Here is a 5,738-nt window from a genome sequence, read left to right as displayed (position 1 = left end):
TATAGGTTGTGATCCTACTGGGTCATAGATATTATTTCTGGTGGACAACTTTGTATGTTATGACAAATGCAGGTCAACCCCCTTTTCCCCCTGGGTATATATACTTACATAAATTAATGAATCCACTTGCTGACCGGCTGTCGGTATTGAGCAATTTATTTTATAAGGTTTTATATGTGACCATACCATTACCTATATGGTATAACGCTAAGGCCGCCAGCACTTGATTGATAACTTGTGATATAATTCACGCCAGCATTTTTTCCTGTTTAACTCTTATGTTGAAGAGCAAAAAACCCAGACCGGAAGTTATGCTCTTATGTTAGGGTGTGTGACGATGCATCATCATTCCATGTTTACCGCGGGTGCTGCTAAAACATAATGGAGGTGCATCACAGCGCTGGCTCTGGGCCGTGGAATAAACCTTGTTTGGACCAAAAATACCACCTGGGACAAGGAATAGGAGATACAGGCGAATGAAAGAAACAGATAGAATAGAATGGATGTTTATGGGCACGACGATCAAGACGGTGTTATTGACAACACCAACTAGCAACCCGATGCTAACGTGAGTAGCATTATGACTTGATCAATCAAAAGCACTATAAAAGACCAATTGCTGTTGATCTATGGCAATGGCAAAGTGTTAAGTAGCATGTGATGTGTCAAACTAGGGGGTTGTGATAATTCTGAATCCATTCCAAGCATTCGTTTTGCACAAAAACACTCATTGGACTAAAAACGGCCATATCCGTCATCACAAATGTGATGCTCTTTCACTCATCACAGATGAGTGAAGGAGCGCCACTACCGTGTTAAGATGTGTCACAATGGTGTGTGTGTGTTATGGTTACATTTCAATGGTGTGTGTTAGGGTAAATTTCAATGGTGTGTGTTATGGTTACATTTCAATGGTGTGTGTTAGGGTTACATTTCAATGGTGTGTGTTAGGGTTACATTTCAATGGTGTGTGTTAGGGTTACATTTCAATGGTGTGTGTGAGGGTTACATTTCAATGGTGTGTGTTAGGGTTACATTTCAATGGTGTGTGTTAGGGTTACATTTCAATGGTGTGTGTTAGGGTTACATTTCAATGGTGTGTTAGGGTTACATTTCAATGGTGTGTGTTAGGGTTACATTTCAATGGTGTGTGCACCACAACACAATAGGGCAGTAACCAAAGTCGACTTCTCAACAAGTCGACTTCATTGTCACAAGTCAACTCGCACCAGAAGAAGTCGAACAAATAATTAAACTAGAAAAAGTGGCCCTCGGGGCACAGGTCTCCACCAAGCCAGGTCAGGTTGTGGCTATAATCCTCAGCCTAGTAAGAAAGTGTGTGCATTATATTGCCATTATAGCCAATTAGGATGGAATATGAAATATCGGACAGATCCGACTTGAGCATATGACTGTAGACATACTCACAAGATTTTTAGAGACCAAATGTGTTTTACAAAAGTCGGCCTCCTGGTGGGGCTATAAAAGGCAGATGTGAAAAATGTAGGTCAAAGGTTTGTCCTTGGGAGTGTGCATACAACGTTTCACGCAGATTGGTGCAGTTATAGGTAAAAAATGTGAAAAGCTGCCTCATGGTAGCGCTATAATAGGCCGTTCTGGGAAATGTGGGGCAGAGGTTCATCGTTGGCATCCAGGGAGTGTGTATGCAAAGTTTGGCATCGACCGGTTTAAAGGTGTCGGAGATTAGCTGGTAACGGACGGACGGACGGACGCACACACGGACGGAGTGCAAAACATACTCTCTCCCCATGCCTTTGGCCTGGTGGAGACAAAAATCAGATTGACTAAGATGTACGACGTGTTAACATTACAGTGGACAGATTACAAAGCCTGCTCATTTACAAACTACGTTTGACAACCTGCAGCTTGAAAAGGCCTTCATCTCAGCTCTGAACTCAATCTGCACCTGGCTCGCTGATAAAAAAAACTATCATTACACCTGGGAAAAACTGAATCTTTGGATCAGATGGCTTCTTGGTTAGAGTGGGTGACAATATTATCACACGGAAAGATGAAATTACCTACCTAGGTTCCATCCTGGAGGCAATTTTTTCCTGTGATAAAATGGCAACCAATGTAAAAAAAAAGGATCTTCTCACTCTCACTGGTCAACAAAAACACCATGAAGAAGTTTATTTACAATATTATTACTGCTGCTAGTATTAACTACTGCTTGTTTATAACAAGTTACAATATTATTACTGCTGCTAGTATTAACTACTGCTTGTTTAGGATAATTTATAACTAACAAGCAGATTAGTGGCAGCGGTGGCCGAACGGATAGCGGCGCGGTCTAGATACCGGAAGGTTCCCAGTTCGAATCAGCCGTCCGACACGTTAAAATTACCACCGCTGAAATGCCCTTGAACAAGTCATCAACCACTACGATGAAATGTGTTCTATGAAGCAGGGCCTGGCTGGAAACAAGTTCTTGAGCTTAGCCCAGATACCCTGGGTAAATATAGATTTCATTTCATTTCATTTCATTTCATATGAGAGAAATACTCGTCGTGTTGTTCCATGTTAAAAGATGAGTCAATAATATAAAAGATAAATGTAGTAAAAACAAGGTGAATCAGTTCATCTTACCTGCTGTGTTTCAGGGTTGAGCTGCTTAACAACCACACTGTTTTCAAACCTTTAATATTACTATTATTAATTTATTATTATTATTATTAAAGTGTTTTCTAACCACACTGCTAACAGGCTAACAGCTAGCTGTATGTGAACGCACATAGGCCTACTGTGCAAGGGTTGTGCGCATGCGCACTAGCCCTGCTGCTGCAGAGCCATATAAAGTGAGACAGAGTTACGACAACTCTGTTCACGTCACGGGGCTTCAGTCCAATGGCGGCTCTTCTACATAGACTTCTATTGAAAAGGGACATCCGGGAGTTTACGGAATGCATTGGAGTCTATGGGCTCGCGCGAGAACATGAACCACGTGACCAGGCTGTTTTCGGCCCCCTCAATGTCGTAACTCTCTCTGTGGCTCTGCCCTGCTGGAGCGTGCACGGTGCACGTACCATAAACGGTCACTAGGGGGAGCCATGGTACAGTGTAATACAGTGGGGAGCAGCTATGGAACAGCTATAGAGCTGAAAACTCTCCCATAGAGATTTACTAAAATATTGATATAAATTATTCTAAGCTTAGAATCAATCCATCCAGGATCCTGGTGAGTCATGACCATAACACCTCTGATTCTGTGAGAAAACAAACAAACAACAAGATTGCATATTTAATTATATTGATTGATTGATTGAAGAATTTATTAACAGTTTGCAGAATTACAGTACATTTCAAGCACAAACTCAATACAAAGGCTGTTAACTGTGAGTGGACGACCCAATTAAGCATTACACTTGTTTCCAATAGGGTCCACCATGTTCAAATCATCAAAACATTTAGAGACGTACAAATAGACACTTCTATAGACAGAACAGGAATTCATCATAAAGGGAAAAGAAACATATACAGTGAGGGGAAAAAAAGGGGTGGGCGGTGGGGGGGATTCACGTTCAGCTCCGTTAATTTGTTTTTAGGAGCTGCGTTGGGTCCCCAAGTCGGCTCCGTGGCCGTACCTTGAGTTGGCTGTGTGGCCGTGACCGTCTCTTGTGTTGTCCTTGCGTTGGGTCCCCAAGTCGGCTCAGTGGCCATACCTTGAGTTGGCTGTGTGGCCGCGACCGTCTCTTGTGTTGTCCTTGCGTTCGTGTTTGAGGGATTCCGATTTTACAGGGGCCAGTTTCGAATTGCAGCCGTCCGTAGGTGCCCTTTGAGAGCGGTTTTGAAAGAGTCAAGGGATTCGCATGTCTTAATGACAGTTGGTAGGGCGTTCCACATTTTGGTGGCATAGGAGCGAAAATAATTTAGTCCCTTGTTTGTGCCGAATCTGGGTTGTACATGGTTCGTTGCACTCCCTCTGGTGTTGTGGGTGTGGACTTCGTTAACATATGATTTACTACATTTAATAAATGCTCTTTGTTTAGTGTCTTTCATTTTCATTTATTCACAGAATCAGAGGTTTTATGTTCATGATTCTAGGCTTGATTCTAGGCTTGATTCTATAGCTTAAAATATTAAATTGATATAAATATTTGAATACATTTAAGTATATTTTTTAAATAAATCTATAAATATTTTTTTGGGGGAAAAATGAATGGTCGATTTTTTCAGTGGTAGTATGTATGTTCTATACTGTGATGTCATCAAAGTCTATCTTCACTAAATAATTTTAAATATAAACTTAAAACCATTTGATGAATCACATCTAACAATTCAATGTCAGTCTATTCCACACACATTACACATACACTTTACATTTCTACTAATATGTATTTTTACTTTTTCATTTATACTGTGTAGGCTATCCATTGTTGTATTATTTATGTTTGATTTTTATGATTTATTTTGTTAAATTAGATTAACCTTATAAATCCCCACAGGGTTTTCTAAATCTCACCCTACAATATGTTGTTGTTCCAAATGTGTTGTTTTAAAATGTGCGAATAAAAAAATTAAAATAATCCTATCCATCATTAACCTGACTCCGCCAGATGGGGCAGCAGAGAGTACACTGGGGTCCCCCCTCTTGCACCCAGTGTACTCTCTGCTGCCCCATCTGGCGGAGTCAGGTTAATCCATCATCATCATCAATATTCCCTTTATTCTTAACACACACACATCTGGGCGGAAACCCCCATTTGGTGTTTTAAGCATTATGTTACTATGTTATTATGTTACTTTAGCTATTGAAAAATAGCAGATCTACAAGCTTGTAGCGTGGCACCGAGTGCCGCGCTACAAAATGTGGTGCAAATCTTTGAATATATATTCTTTCACAGCGAAAGTTTTTAACTCTAATCTTTGCTCCTGGGGGGTCCCTGGAACTACATATTTCCAGATGGGGGGTCTAAATGGGTTAAGAGCAATGTAAAGGGTGATGCATTCACAATAAAAGGACATTTGAATACATTTAAAACTATTGGTTTAGAATAGAAAAATAAGAATAAAATAAAAAGCAAACTGAATACAGACCCATAAACCTCAGTAAAAAGCAGCAGTAAACATAAACGTCTTGGGCTTTGATTTCAAACAGAATGTGACAGGAGTTGGGTTAGGTAGAGGTTCAGCCAGACTGTTGAACACTCAACATTGTTTTACTTACTTTATTTTTAATTCAATACATTTGGTTAACAATTAATTTTTAAAACTTCCAAAGTATTTTATCTAGGGATGGACAATATTTTATCAAATCGTTATGGGTCGATGTTGGCCTTAAAATGCAATATTGGTATTAGCCGATGTTTTAAAATAAAATACTACATCGAAGTTGTTTATATTCAGACATGGGCTAACATTTCAATAACTAGGAATCCCTATAGTATTTGGAATAAAATGCACTGTTTTCCAAAATGTCAGTTTGTCACCTCCCTCTTCACATTCAATAGATCCTGTGATCTTTTGTGGCCAGATGTAATTTCCTGGGGTCTAGTAGGACTATAGAAAACGATAATTAAGAAATCGCTGTACAATTTGGTAAAACAAATACATTTAATGCCCCCGCCCCCTGCCAAAAAGTGTTTAAACGAAATAAAGCAGCAAATGAAAATATATATAACACTCATCTTTTACTTTCTCTAATAACCAAAAACATGAACCTTGGTTGAAGAAAACCCAAAGTTTAACATGAGGAGAAAAACTAAAGATCAGGAGAA

The sequence above is a fragment of the Electrona antarctica genome (genome assembly GCF_951216825.1).
Source record: "Electrona antarctica genome assembly, chromosome: 21".
NCBI classification, from domain to species: Eukaryota; Metazoa; Chordata; class Actinopteri; order Myctophiformes; family Myctophidae; genus Electrona; species Electrona antarctica.
Note: the sequence above shows the minus strand (reverse complement) of the source record.